This window comes from Fopius arisanus, unplaced genomic scaffold (assembly GCF_000806365.1).
Source record: "Fopius arisanus strain USDA-PBARC FA_bdor unplaced genomic scaffold, ASM80636v1 scaffold00054, whole genome shotgun sequence".
NCBI classification, from domain to species: domain Eukaryota; kingdom Metazoa; phylum Arthropoda; class Insecta; order Hymenoptera; family Braconidae; genus Fopius; species Fopius arisanus.
Genome location: NW_011887793.1, coordinates 678,436 through 693,949, shown reverse-complemented (window position 1 = coordinate 693,949; position 15,514 = coordinate 678,436). Strand labels below are relative to the sequence as shown.

Sequence of the window (15,514 nt, the reverse complement as noted above, 5' to 3'; positions counted from 1 at the left end):
AATAAATCTCAAAAGAGGATTCAATTTTTTTTTTACTAGAACTATCAACAGATAATTTATTATAATGCAGAAATACGTGAAGCAATTCCTAATGGATATTGCAGAATGGTATATTAAGCTCGAAATTGAGCTATAATGCTATCCACTTCGACTTCACAACGGCTTCAATGGGATGTGATTACCTCGGCGGCATGTTTTCCCGTTTTGCCACGACAAAAAAATTGAAGTGACTTTGACCATAAGTTATTTAATATCTCGTCATTAGGGCTGTAGTGTCTCCGCCAGTCGCAGGGGTGATGTTTATGACTCGATTCAATGTTTTTGCCATTCCACGGGCTGGTAAAGAAACTTTTAATGAGAACAACGTGCGTGAACTTGTTGAATGCCTCAATTATTTGTTGACTTTTATTTTTCCATCATCGGAAGATGACTCGGTCGTTGAAATGAGCAATGGAAATGGATTAAACGTTGCAGTGATTTGCCGACGCTGAAATGGGAGGACTGATGCAGGGGAAGATAGGTGTATGGATGTTTCAGCATTTGGGTGATCGTCGGGCATACGGCAGCCACGTGGATTGACAGCTGGATATTTTTATGCGAAGCCCCATTCGATAATCCATTCGGCAGTTTTATGGCTGCTACGCCTGCGGTGACGTAGCGCGTATGAATTTTCACGAGTTCAAATCGTTTTTTATTCACCTTTCTGGATGTAGCTTATTTTTATCGCACTCATATCACAAATGCACCCGGACTGAGTGAAGAAAGTTTTCGGGAAATCTCATCGAATCGTACCTGATTCATGATCTCAAATCAGGACGGGAAGGCATCAGGACGTGTTGTAAGCCGAATTGAATCCAAATATATATTACAGTGTTCGATAGAAATTGGCAGGTAACTGTAGGACTTGGTTCGTGCCTGATCGGGTATGCGATCCTGAGTCTGGCACAGATATATTCAGGAAAAGCAGCCGATTGGAAGAGAAATACAATTGGAAATATCATCCACTTACGGCGATTGATTAAAAATCGACGAGATTCCCGCACCTGATTAGGTTCAATCAGCAACAATTAATCGGGTAAATCGATCGATTACCGAGTGAACCTATAGTTTGGAATTGAACAATTTCCGAGGCAGAGTGGAATGAACTTGGATCTCGGGGCTCTGCCCCGAGTTCAAAATTCACTCGTCTAGGGTTTTTATATTTCCGGATTTATTAAATATTTATTTCTTTGTTGCTGAGGGACTTTCCTATTGCGGGGTTTTTCCAATATACATCTGGTAACCAGAGAGGATCAAGAAAGAAAAATCCAAGGGTTAAGTGTGGAAGGAGAAATTATACTGCCCTCTGGAGAGGAGTTTAACGTGGGCCTCACTAGATAAGGTTTAGTTAGTTCGTTGTAAGTCTTCATTCAGTAAAGTACCTGACTGTCTAGAGTCTTATAATTATTAATAATAATTCTCAGTCTGAAAATAACCCAGGTGTCTATTTATTTCGATCTCCATAATCCAATAGAACTTGATTTTCTGTTTTTCTGACAGATCAGATTTTCTGAAGTCAAGCTGAACTAAAATTCAATTAAAATATGGCAATCCATGATTTGGAAACGATTATTCTTATCAAGGTGATGCCTGATTCATAATCAGTCGACCCCAACAGTATTTCCACTGAGTCGTGCAATGCCAGCCCATTCCTCAATAGAAATATAAAATGGTAGAGCTTTACGATTGAATGGAGAATTTATCGTGGAAATTGAACAGTTTTTTTCACAGTGAATAAAATGAAGAAAGTTTAATGGATGGAATACGAAGATGAATATACGAAAAGCCATTTGCCCTTGTAAAATAGAATCTCAGTGGTCTCTCTACCGCACCCGAGATCGAGCAGATCGTACCAGCCGTAATTAGACTCCACCACCGGTTGGAATCGAGGAGATAGGATGAGAGTGGAGGGGTCATATATGCTGAAGCCCCGAGACCAGTGGCCATGTGAGAGGGAGATGCCGTCAGGGCATACCCATACTCGAGAGATCTCTCTCTCTCGAGCAATTACGGCTTGGATACGACGAGATATGCCTCATCCCCTTTCTCACCTCCACGGCTACACCAACATCGATTCACCTCTTCAGACCCTTCTCCCTTCGATGTCTCCCATCCCTCATTCAATGCTTCTAGTGTACGTAATGCACAAATGCACTTGGTAATGGAGGAGTTGCGGAATATTGATTGGAGAAGTGGAAGTAGAAGGGCACTCTCTTCAGATTTTCATCATTTTTTTTAACAATTCTCTCATTTTTCCATTGAAATCTGTTATTTTCTGATTGATGCGGATCTTTTAGATGTTAGAAGTCCAGTGGAAAGGTATCACATAGAAATCATAGATTTGATTACTTGCCCTTATAAAAATGAAATTAAATTAGATTTGAAAAGATGGGAGTAAAATGAATCGAGTAATAAATTCAAGATTCGAAACAAAAAAAAATACTCCTGCTGCCATTTGATCAAATCGTTGTTATAATAATATAAGGCCTAATGGTATTAGAACCGAAAAATTGGTGCTTGATGAAATGAAAATTTCAGTGATAATGGGGGATTTAAAGTGGACTGTCACAAAGCTTGGAGGTAAGTGGTTACCTGAAGCTATTTACAGGTCTGGCATGTTGGGGTGTTGTTACGACCCTTGGTGGCCAGTACACACTGGTGTAGGTTTGTACGAACAGACGTGATACGGAATATATGAATAATAATGGGTTGAGCTAGGTCTGTATGACAAGGAGAGAAAAGGAGAGAGAGGATACGAGCGCCGGCGCTAGTTTGCTCCATTCTGGTATGTGCATAGTGTCATATTCCAGAACCCAACCCACCTCCATCGTCCTGTCGCCCCATTTGCTTCCCTGATCGTATGATGTATCGGAGGTATGCAGATATAGAGACTCATGATTCGCTCTGATTAGCGTTATCTGTAACGATTGCCTCATACCGTCTGATTCAGATGTAATCAGGTGGTTCATGTCCCCGGGCTTGTTTCAAAATTATTGCGCGTTCCTGATGAAAAGTTGATTTATTACTGAGGATATTTATCTACGAGTCACCCAGACAATCAGAATATCTTCAAAGGAAATCATTGGACAGTGAAAAGCACGTGTCGTCGGTGCTGAAAATCAACCTTCGAAAGAGCTCTACATCAACAAACATTCCAGAGGACTTCGTTATCCAAGAATTTTGCCAGTCCGAGCCAACAATTCACTTCTTGCAGACATCCAAGACACCAACATAACTGATGATACGTAAATTGAGCGTTGCATAAAAAAAGTACAACAAATGTTTCGATTAGCTTCTACTGTTCCCGCCAAAATTTTCCTGAAGCTCTGCAACAACGTATCTAGACTCAACAAAAGCCACAACAAAGAGAGAAAAAAAAAATAACGGGTCGAGTGTATTTTCACCGGAAACGTCAGTGTTTTCGTCGCAGAGCATGTGCAAACTGTTCGTCTGAATGCCAGAAGCTCATGTACGTCTTGATGTATTGCGACGACACGTCCGTCGGTCGGTGTCAACACTGTGCGCCATCGTGTTTTAACATATCTGTTTACACGGCCGCTAATCATGTCGCCCGTTGCATTTACGCGGTTCGTGTGACCGTCGACGCGATGCAGGAGAGATCGTTGAGCGTTGACATCGTACCAAGAGGTGAGATAATATAAACTGGACGGTTATCTTGCTTTGTACTTCATCACAATCTGAAGATCACCAGAAAACTTGCACCAGAGACAAATCCACAGAACGAACTTAGAACTTGCCAGTCAAAATGGTTTATCAATTAGAATGACTTAACTTCGATTATATTGTAATACATGTTGCCTCTTATCGAACCTCTCTGATCAGTTGTCAAGCGCAAAAACTCAAGCTCGATTCCAACAATTCCCGAAAAAATCAAGTATTCGTGATAATAACCATCGGCATCGATCAGCACTTGCATTTTTTCCCCGTCAAAAGTACTCTCTCACCCTCGGCACTAACCATCCACCACCCCCTGATTGAGGTTAACTCCGCGGTGAAAGGTCAGCCGAAGTGGTTTCCGAGTAAAAAGAAAGCAAGCGATAAGAAAAAAATGAGGAGACTTTGGTACCCCTAAGTGCATAGACCGATTACTTTATATTAATGGAAAATTTATTAGCCACCTCCATTATCGGCTGAGTTCTTCCCCAGGGGGATAACAATATTAGACCAGACGAATCAGGGAAAAAACCGGGAGCTGAAGCTCTTCGCTATCATCACCTTTTACAAAAATGGTCACACTGTCTTTCTCAAAAGAACCAACCGTAATACAGGTTTTCACGTCGTTCGGTCTGTCTCTCGGCATATCCGTCCCTCTCTAAAAAAGGCAATTCCGAATGATCCAAAAGAAGAAGCCGGAGTGCACGCGACCGCCCGAGAATAATTAGTCGAAAAAAGTCGAGAAAGTCGGGCTTGACTGGACGGATCAAAGGGAATCCGGAAGGTGGTATATACGCGGTGTGTCTCGCTTAGAAGCAACAAGGAAGGATTCCAATATAAAACAGAAGCGGCTTGGAGTAGCTCAAGCCGGAGAGTTTCTTGGGTGACGGGTGTGCGAGTTAATAACCGTGCCACAGATACCAAAGATGGGACACGATTTTATTTTATTCTCATGCCACCAGTCAGATGCTTGGGAAAAATGGTTGGAGCTGGTGGTGGTGGTGGAGCTGGTCGTGTCTGTCGGATATGGAAAGGTCCGGGGAGGGGTTAGCACATACGGAAACGTAGACCACAGGAGCCCATCGGCTTGGAACACGACTGAGCTTGGGGGATGCCTGGTTATGCTGCCCCTGGGAGCTGCCCTGATGGGGTTATGGGCCTCCGAGGCCTACTCTCTTTTCACCCGTCTCTACCTTTCCCCTTTTCCCTCCCATTCTATTCCATAATACACCTTAGGGGTGGGTGGAGAAGAAGGGTAGACTCCCGAGAATGTCCCCACAAAATTCGTCCTGGATTGCATTCGGATAAGGAGATTCACGGTTGAAAGCCAAGGAGCCCCGCCAATCTTCACCGTTGGAATCGAACTGGGATTTCTCCACGGGGTTTCCTCCTTCACCTCCTTCTCAGTCACACATACAACACCCAATTCTCTCCAAGCTTGGTGAAGAGAAGAAGGGGCTCGATTACCTTTCCCACTGTCTCATGGCATCGCATTTTTCACGTTTCACTGAATCCAACTTTATCCTGGATCCGAGATGTCTGAGATAAAAACATCGAGGGACTTACCTGTAACAGAAAGAAGAATGTCATTAAATATCGCTGTTTTTTTTACCTTGCCTAACGAATTTATATTTCAAACTTTTATGTGCTATATTTTTTTTGTTTATTTACCTCCTTTTTTTTCAAGGAACTATAAAAACCAGAGATGATGTTTAACGACTCTTTTTAGGTTGGTGTGCACTATAGTCAGGGGATGGTACTCAAAATGAAACAAAAACATTAAAGTCAAGTGTATATACACGAGGCGGTAAATCAGAGAAGTCACCAACTTCCCCAACGCAGTGTCGCCCAGTCACCTCGACGCGTCGTGGACACGGTGGAGGCTTTCCGGCGTCGTGCAACACCGGGAGGCTTGCAAAAGGCCTGCTTTGTTGTCTCAACCCTACAGGTATAAACTTGGGATAGTGTCTCCGTTCCATGGATATAACACAACCCCCTACCACTCCCACTTGGTTTATTCACTTGTCCAGGATGTGGAAACCAAAGGAAATGGATGACGCCAACATACAGATCATCCTTACTGCGCGAACAAGTCCTTGGCAACAGTAGATTGTCCCTCAAGAGAAGCTCAAGAGGTGCGAGGGGTGGGAAACAGAGATTGTCAGCCTATCTCTAACAATTGTAACAATTGTCTTTAGTTCAATCGAATCTTTTGTCAGAATCCCTCTCAGCCAAAACACACATTGAACCGTATCAGCGCTTGGAAATTCACCACAAAAGGATGTATTCAATCGATCTGAATTGAGTTGTCTAATCATCGCTGTTGAAAATTTCCAAAGGGTCAAGATCTGGTCTCCTATTGAGTATTCAGATTGCTTCAATACATCATTGCTCGATTATCTTTCAATGGGATTCGAGGTTTTTACGTGTCCGCAAGGAACCATTGTACCAACTACGATTTTTTATATCTTGAATGAAACGGAATCCTAGGGGGAGGGAGAATGAAAGTGGTGGAGGAAGGGCAGTTTCACATGCCAAAGCGTTTTCCAACACCCAACGGAGGTTGAAAAGGATGTGCAAGGAGACAGATAGAGTGGGGAAAAACCCCTTGGCCCATGGAAAATAACACGGGTTTGGTGAACCCCTTGGACTTTTCTCGCGTTACGCTATGCTAAGTTTATGTACACCATGGGATGTCGCCCTTGTAAAACCATTTCCAGATAACACATCGCTTGGCATTAAATATACCAATGGTTAAAACCGTGACAACACACATATTCCAGGAGGGGGGGTGTATCGTCCCGCTCTACGATTGTGTAGGTGTTCTTGAATTATATATGAATCCATATCGTTCGAACCGATCAGTTTATGGTTTTATATTTCTGCTTGGGCTTTTTACAATGATTGGAAATGCTACGAATAGATATATTGCTTGCTGTATTCCACCAACTTGGTAGCTAGGTTATAACGTTATAAAAGGGATGAGATGGATACCAGAGTGGTAAGTGTTCTGGGGGATGAGGATCATGGTTGGAATCGGGAAGTGAGCATCATCAAAGTTGCATAAGCACGGGCTCTTAGGAAACGATCAACTCGGCGTGTCTCTCTTGAGACTCGTGTCCTTTTGGACGCATCCGAGCCATTACGAACCATGCATTTTTGACGCTCCTGGTGATGATGTAACTTGGGAATTGATTGGCCATTGATGGGGTCGATAGACGACGGAATTTCAGGATGAAGTGTCATGTAATTCCAACCTGGAGTCATTCTTCGATTACATGACAGTTTATCCTGATATCTTACAACCCCGGGACATTTCATCTCAAACGAAGGGGATGCGTCAAAATTTATCAGTTGTCCACAAAAAAAATTGATATTGATAAAGATCATGAGAATCAATGAAACACGGTCATAGAAGCGTGGAGACCAGAAAAAAATGATCAGTTAATGAAATTGAATAATTCAATAACTTTATATGTAGATTTTTCTCAGGATCACACCGGTGAGGGATGAAGGATGAGTTCCTAGGTTCGAATAGGAGAATGAAATGGATGACCATCAATTATCTTTGGATAAAATAGTTCGCGGATGAAGCGTCCGGTGACCGTTATTCCACGTTTCTAGAACTGGTGGTGGATGACAATAACCAAATACAGAAGTTTGATGTGACCATCACTATTCTTAATTGGATCCATCACAGATACTCTCGTTTCGGGTGGAAGGCTGCCCTGAAGCGTACATCAAGCTGGACCGAGTTGAACTTGAAATTGTTTGTTATAGAAACATGAAAACAACTGACTCCACAAAATAGTGGTGTGCTGTATCGTGCAGCCTCGAGAACAACAACAAGAGGAAAGGGAGAAAATTGGGGATACCTTTGCAATTACAGTCGTCCTTATAATTCTCGATCCGGAACGGGGTTTTCTCTGCTATTTGGCCTCCGCTTTGCAATTACCGATGAGGAACGCGGGGAAAGGGGTAAGACGGGTGCCTGGCGGGCCTGCACGCTCACCAGGTGCCTCAGCAAATTGGCGTTCCTTCGAAATCAAAATGGCGGAGATTGTTGGAAACGAAAACAGCATGGTGTTTCGAGGAGGGAGCGGCTACAATGGCTTGCGGTTTACGCATATAGTTGAGTGGGAAATGGTAGGTGTGGAGTTGGCTTCAGAGGTAACTGGTTGACTTGCAGATTTATTGACGAATTTAGCTGCACATTTGTTTCACCAAGCTTTCAGGATTTCAATACAATTGAAAGGTACTGTCCATTGTCTGACCATCCTGAGGTATTTTGGTATTGTAATGGCCGTCTCATCGCGCACCTCGACAACGACGAGACAACCATTGGTTTTTAAGTATTTGATTCTTCGGTCTTTTCTTATTCTCATTCACGTCTCTCTTTTGGTTATCGGCTTCTATCATTTTGAGATGGAAGAGGGGAGGGAAAGGGCAGCGATCGAGTATGCATTTTTCTTTGGAGATGCTCAATGCTTTCAGCCTCCGAGCGATGCTTCTCTCTCCTCTCTCTTTCATTCTTTTTCTCCCATTCTCATCGTTCCTTATTTTCGTTTTTTTATTCAAAGTCTGAACATGGCAAACTATATCTCTCTTCTCCTCGTCGTGGACCTCCATTCGCAAAAGAACCGAATGGTGTAGCCAAAAAAATGACGCAGAGGTCGCGAGAGATAAGGAGGGAGAGGCGAGAGTGAGAGACGAAGGGAGAACGGCAAAATGAGGATGGCCAAAGGGTTATATACTCGATGCGCTGGTGAGATAGTGGCGGCACGTAGCGGAGCGAACGGCGTATCGAATAATTGGCTCCTGCGGCAAGTGCACATCCCCTGTTATATCCCCTGTACCTCTTTTCCCTCTCGCTCTAGCTCTGGTACCCTTCTCTCGGATGCTTCTTGTACCCTCCATTATGTGCTTCGCTTGCCATCGCTCGGTCGATACACCAGCCATTCACGACATTCAGAAATATCCAGAACAATGACAAATCTTGTTCGCCATTGTTCCTCTAGAAGAAGGAATAAAGAATTCAAAGAGAAACAGCCCTGATCATATTAAAATTCAAAACGAACACCGAGAGTATGGAATAGTGATGATTTTATTCGGCCCTCGTGAGAAGCACGCACGAGAGTCAAATAATTCCATTCATCAAATATTGACCATCATCAAAAACAAACCCATTACCCCAACTCCCAAATCACCAGCGACTGGTGTGACTTTTCCACGATTTTCGATGGTGTGACACAGTGGTGGTAAATATCTGATATACATGGTGTATGTGTACACCGAAGTGAAACAGAGGGAAAGCCAAAGCGCGGAGTGCAGTAGACCATAATTTCATCAACGAAGGGGGGGTAGAGAGCCGTGTGTGCACTCGCTGGGGGTATATGCATTTGAATTTGATTAGTGGTACAACTGAGGGGTATGGTAGCCTTTCCAGGCTATGCCAAAGTGGGAGGAGTGGGTGGTGACACCCTTTGATACCGCAACCCCACCAGCCAAGCGCCACCACTGGCTGGTACGGTACATTGCTGCAACTACTGCAATTATCCACACACGTCATACGCGTTAGCATTACGCGCCAAAATTATCTACCTCTAGTTAAATACCTCCTTCTCATTTTGCATCTTCCTCATATTCAGGTGATCTTCACGATCTTGACAATCTTAGAGAAATCCACACTGAAATTGTATATTTTCCCTCCCAAGCTAAATATATCCTCGTATATTTGATATATTTTTGGTATTAAGGATATATCAGCGACATAAAGGGAAATTATTCTGACAAATTACTGAAAAAATCGATTGTCCAGACCGGGATTTGAACCCGGAACCTTCTGATTATGCATCGGGTGCTCTCCCAACTGAGCTATCCAGCTCCTAGCCATTTCTTCATTTCACTTTTCTTGTATATATCGAGCACCTTCGTCCTTCATACGGCAATCATTTTTACATAGAAGAGGGGAAGTTTTTATAGTGTTCCACATTTTTGTGGCGTCAAAGGAGTCGTTGGATAGGATTTGGATTAGGTGGGAAGGAGAACAGGATATATTAATATAATTTCTTTTTTTATGTTATAAAAATATAATATAATATAGAGTTTATGTATGCGAATATACATCTGATATATTGCAATTTTGAGAATATATGTGCCTAGAATTAATATATATGGCGCTGTTTATATACCGTTTTCCGGGTGGGAAGATTAATGAAAGGCAGTGCGATAATCTCTTGCGAAAATTCTTGATCGATGATGGAATGAAATTCCTTGGTTGGATGCCACTTGGTCAAGGTCTTTTCCTCGAAAACTATTCAATGGTCCGGGTGAATGGGTCGGTAGATCGTTGTATGTCCCGAGTTACTGCGAATGATCACTCAATTCCATCGGTATCAATCACCCGTTCATCCTGAGAACGCGTTGTAACTCTCACCGGAGGATCGCCTGCCGTTTGCAAGAGACCCTCAATGGAGTTACCTAGCTCAAGTCGTAAAACTGACTTTACGAGCTTTCCTTTAACGGTACGTAAAATGTCCGTTGCACGTTTTTCCATTGGTTTTATCAATTTTTTAAAAAAGTTGTTTAATCCGCGAGGGATTTATGGAGTTGTCGCTGGGAGTGTCCACCCAGAAGGTTACAAAAATGGCTTTAAGAGGTTTAGCAGGTACAATATTACTAGATTAAAAATAGAATAGTGTTTTTAACGACTAGAAACGATTTGGATATTCACATGATTCGGAGGTTCCTGCCAGTCAGAATGGCGTCTTTAGCTTCGAGGAGGATTCCCATTCGTCCAATCCCCCTCGTTCTTCTCAGTTTCTCAATATTTCTTCTTCTTTTTCACCTCTCATCTTCTCCTATACCTTCAACCTCCAGCCAAAGTTCTCCACCTCTGGAGGGGCATATACACACTGGGGCAATTCGCTGTATGCGCAGAAGTGAAACGAGAATGAACGCGAATTTGGATGTTATGGGTGAAAGAGTGAGGTGGATAGATGGGAGGAAGGTAGTGAGGCTGTTGGGGCAATATAACCGACGAGGCACCACCAGACGCTAATAACATACCGTGCCGACTGCCCATAGGCCATCGTCGGGGCAATGAAACGAGCCTAAATAAAAATTGCCAAGGGAATTATTATGGTGGACGGAAATGGTTCTTCTCGAGGAGATGAGAATGTAGTCGTTGAATGAATAACCGAGTCCAAAAGAAGATGGTGAAGCTCCAGAGGATCATACCATTGATTTTTTAGCGGTTGGATCAAATTCTCAAATTATTAATGTTGTCTTTTTAATGGAGAACACAAACTTTGACTAGTTTGACCCGAACTCAAACGAATACAAGCGTCAATTCGCGTTCAATGGAAATTTATTTCGTTTGAAATGGGATAACCACAATTGAATGGGAAATGGGATGAATTCAATTGCAATGAGTACTTGCACAAATTTGAGTGAAATTCAATATAAAACAGAAGTTTCATTCGATCGAAACGTAAATTCAGACCGACAGCTACCCGAGTTAGATTACTCCACTATTCGAGTTGATTTTAACTCAAAACTCATTAAAGCCGAGATAAATAAGATTTCTAATAGAAAAAATATTGAAAACTAGTTTGACTCCAAGATTGCATGAGCATGAGACAAATGTCAAAATTAATCGGTCGGATAACTTATGCAGGAAATCCTCCTCATGCCGTTTGACATAAAATATCAATTGAATAAAAATGGTAATGCCATCACGTGAATTCCATGCAATTTGCTGAAAATTAAATTCCCAGGAACAACATGATGTCAATAATCCTGCAACGAAGGTGTCCGGTAATCTCAATGAAAATCCCTTGAAAACATATAATCAACGCCGTGGGAAATTTGAGCGTGCGGCAATGCAGGACGAAAAGCAACATAAAGATAGAGAGCGTACATAATGCCGGCAATACGCATGATGCTTGGGGTTGCACTCGGTGCAATAATGCACCGGTGCGCTTTCAAGTGTATACACGACACGATGAGGCTCCAAGGTAGAAAGAAAAAAACACGAGAATGACCTTCAAGTGCACGCATCGTTGCCCTTGGGTGGTATATAATGCAGAGGAGATGAAAAGAAAAGGGAGGGGGATGGAGGAATATTGCGGGAGGAGAAGTGGTTTGGGTCGAAGAATGGCTGACCGCAATGAAGATTTTAAGTTGGTGCTTCGACCGCACATATTCCTCCTCGTCGTTTTGTCTCTCGTTTCTTTTGGCTTTTGTTGGGTGGTACGAAGCACCCAATATCTCGCCGACTCTGTGCGACCAATGGCGTGAGGAGACTTTGAAGAATTTTCATTATTATTGGACACGATAACTCGTGCGTGGAACATGTCGTGGGATTGGTCCAGAATTTGTCCACTGCTGAAGAATTGATGGCCGAGTGTTGGCGGAATATTGGGGAAAGTTCGGTCGATGCTATTTGATGACCTCCGATCAGGAATCCAAATGCTTTTGCATTAATTTTCATTTGGGACTGAAAATTGGCGATGGATCGCGCAGCGTCAGCCGACATTCGGCCAGTCTTCCGCCAACCTTCGAGTGGACATAACATAATATTGACAAGTTCGATTGTTTTGATTGGGTTTGGGTGAAGTTTGGTAATAAACATTGAACTGCCATTTGTTTACTTGAGTACTGTTGGCGCAACCTTGGGCTAAAGTCGGTTCGTCCAATTTTCTTGAAGTAGCACAAATCTCAATATATTTGTGCATAAATCGAGGGATAATTGGGGAGAAATGTTTGAGTCCGATTGTCATCGGTTGACCTTGTCACCAGGAACAAGAGGCGACCTTGCGGGGGCCACCAATGCCCACCGTGTACGTAGTATTTATACAAGAGCATCCCATCGATATCTCGGATCGGGGGGCCCCCCCGCACACCACACATACACACGACGCCGCCTCGTTCCGCATAATTATCGTGATGGCGGTGCACATCACACGAGAGTAACCACTCTCTCACTTGGCATCTCTCTCCCTTCTTTATTCTCGTGCCCAAGCGATTCTCTAATTATTCTGCACTCCTGACTCGTGTCCCATTGCCTTTCACGCCGACATTCATTGACTTTCAATTCGTTACAGCGACACGTTCACTTTGTAACGCGTATTGACACTTGATGTCTTTGATGAACGGGAAAATTACCATTTTAATTGTTTAAAATGGCGGTTCAAAGCGGTTGAAGGAGATCACTGCAATTTTTATAATGTGTGGTTTATACCGGAGAATCTCACACGCAGTGGCCAGCCCCCGTCGGCTCCAACCATCGGATATTCGCTGGTGTGTGCACGCGAGACGAGAGTCCCAGCACTGACGAGAGGCAGGTGCTCCGCCCGCCATTGGCCACCTCGTGTGCCAACATGGCCGATAAATACGCCTGTATGCCATAATACCATCGAGTGGAATTTTTTTTTTTTTTCACCGATGGGAATGAGTGCAGGGTAATAGCCAAGTGTTTTCAACCCCCGAGGATTCTACCAACGCATGAGGGGAGGACTAATTTCAACTTTCGCCGGGTAATTAATGTGTGTACAATCACGCATCATCGGATCCTTCATCGAACGAATAATCCAATCTTCAGAATCAGGCGATCCCAGCTTTTTGGATGACCACATTCACATTTAAATTAGTTTTTAATGACGAACTGATCGGCTAGTGATGATTCTCGTCACTTTTGCCGGTTTTTTTTTTCACTGTAGGTTCGATTCGTGTCTGATTGAAAACGGAGAATCTACTTTTTTGGTGAGTACTCGAGAAAATATTTTAAATTAGCACCCGATCTTGGGTAATCTCGTTAGGAATTATTGAGTTAATTTGACGGGGTTTGGGTAATTAGGTAATTATCATTTAGATATCCTGATTCAAACCTGACCGGTCGTTATCTGGGAATTTTTATCGATGAATCCTGTTCAGGATTCGATAAAACTCATTTGTATCTACACTTAAAAAGTCATACTTGAAATTTTTAATAATAACAAAAGACATGAATTTCTCGAATACTCTGGTAATTCTAATTGTCTATATATCATTGTTATTGTTAATAATTTCCCTGACTTTTTAATTTCCTGAAAATTAAATATTATTCAACAAAAAAATTTCCGCTCTAATAGAAAAATCAATGACCATTCACAATGAAAACCTGAATTTTCCTGGATTTTCGACAAATATAAAATAGGCCGACTGTTTCAAATAGAAAATGAACAATTGAAATTGAAGAATTGAAAATCCAGATGACATTGACTGGAAGGATAATAAATTTATAACAGTGCAAATGAATATTCTCTCGGGGTCGATGGAGAACGGAGAGTGCTACAATGGTGGAAAAAATCTCGACCTTTATCTAACCCTTTTATTTATTTTTTTTTTGGCTATAGTATGGCTGGCAGTAACGACTGGCCGTCTCGGGGTTCCCACTTGTTCAAAGAGGACGAGAGGATCAGAATGGGGAGAGGGCCGTAAGCAATTAGAAATACGAGGTAAACACAGAGGAGCAGCGCACTTCACGGTCTCTTGCCAATGGGGGGCTATTCGAGTGGCACGTTATTTTCTTCTCGCTGTTAACGTTAAAGCTGTAATTAAATATTCCAGGGGACCCCAGTCCCTCCTTCATCTCACAAACTCACACACTCAGGCCTCAATCCCGAGAATCATCTGAAGACTCGTTTTGCCTTTTCAACCTCATATACGTTTTTTCCTACCTTTTCAGGGTTACACAAGGAGAATAGACACAAAGTCGTTGGATGTTTCGCGTGGTAGTCCAGACTTTGTGAAATAAAAGAAACAGAGATTGACCGAAACGGGAACTGAAACCTGCAGCCCCTCGGGGAGTTACGTTTCTATAAATCATTCTCTCGGGTATTTCGAAGGTGAGGGTCTTCAAAATACACCGGGAATCTATTCACCCAGTCGAGAGGATTCTCATTTTTCGCTGAATGGTAGTCAAATCGTTTTAAAAAACCAGTCAGATGTTTTTTTTGGGGGGGGGGGCTTTTTTGGGGGGAAATTAACAATTTCAACCACCGATAACTTCTACAACGGGCGCAACCTCTCTTTTTCGGTAATGCGGAGAGTAATTAACATTCCAGTTTTAATTACCGCGGAAAGCTGGGGTATCGCAATGGTTCCATGTCGTTTTAGGGTAGTTATGGAACCATGGTGGGTGTCTGGCCGACCATTGGGCCAGGATGAGCAGCCAGTGAGCACCCCGGTTGGTGTCTCTCTGATTATACTTTTGTTTTTATCAATGATTTTATTCCCGACAACCCCCGCATTTTACAATTAACGGAATTAATAACACGTCGCGTATTTACTGTAGTCGGGGTGATGTAGGTATGGAGGCACCTCGTTTGTTTCACATATTTGGTCGAACGAGCGATGCCACCCGCGAGAGTGTGAATGAGAGTGGGTGGGTATTTTTTTTTTTCCGCTTTTTTTTTTCGTTCAACCGGGGTTTGTTGTAGCCAGGAGCTTTTGTGTGGGAGCACACGTGCGGGAAACGTGGAACCACCAGTATAACGTGGAGAGATGGTGTACAGTTGCATGGCTCGTGTGGTACCCGATATATGCATCGATGCCGCGTGCTCGAGCGTGTGCGGCTGGATTCAAGCGCGTTCCGGATTTCCGTGTGCAGACACCCGTGTGAATTTCTGTGTGTGCGGGTGCAGTTGAACGTTATGCCAATGCCGGAAGTTTCGTGTGTTGAGGTGGACAAAATCTGGATCCCGAAAACAGGAAAATGGATCAAGAAAAAAGGAATTTTATTCAATTTATGGGGTGG

General features: G+C 43.0%; 1 protein-coding gene across 3 annotated transcripts in view; it reads right to left on the bottom strand.

The window, feature by feature from the left end:
* Window positions 1-15,514, bottom strand: part of hth (homothorax) — a 320,736-nt gene that overhangs the window by 77,641 nt on the left and 227,581 nt on the right. The window lies entirely within an intron of this gene.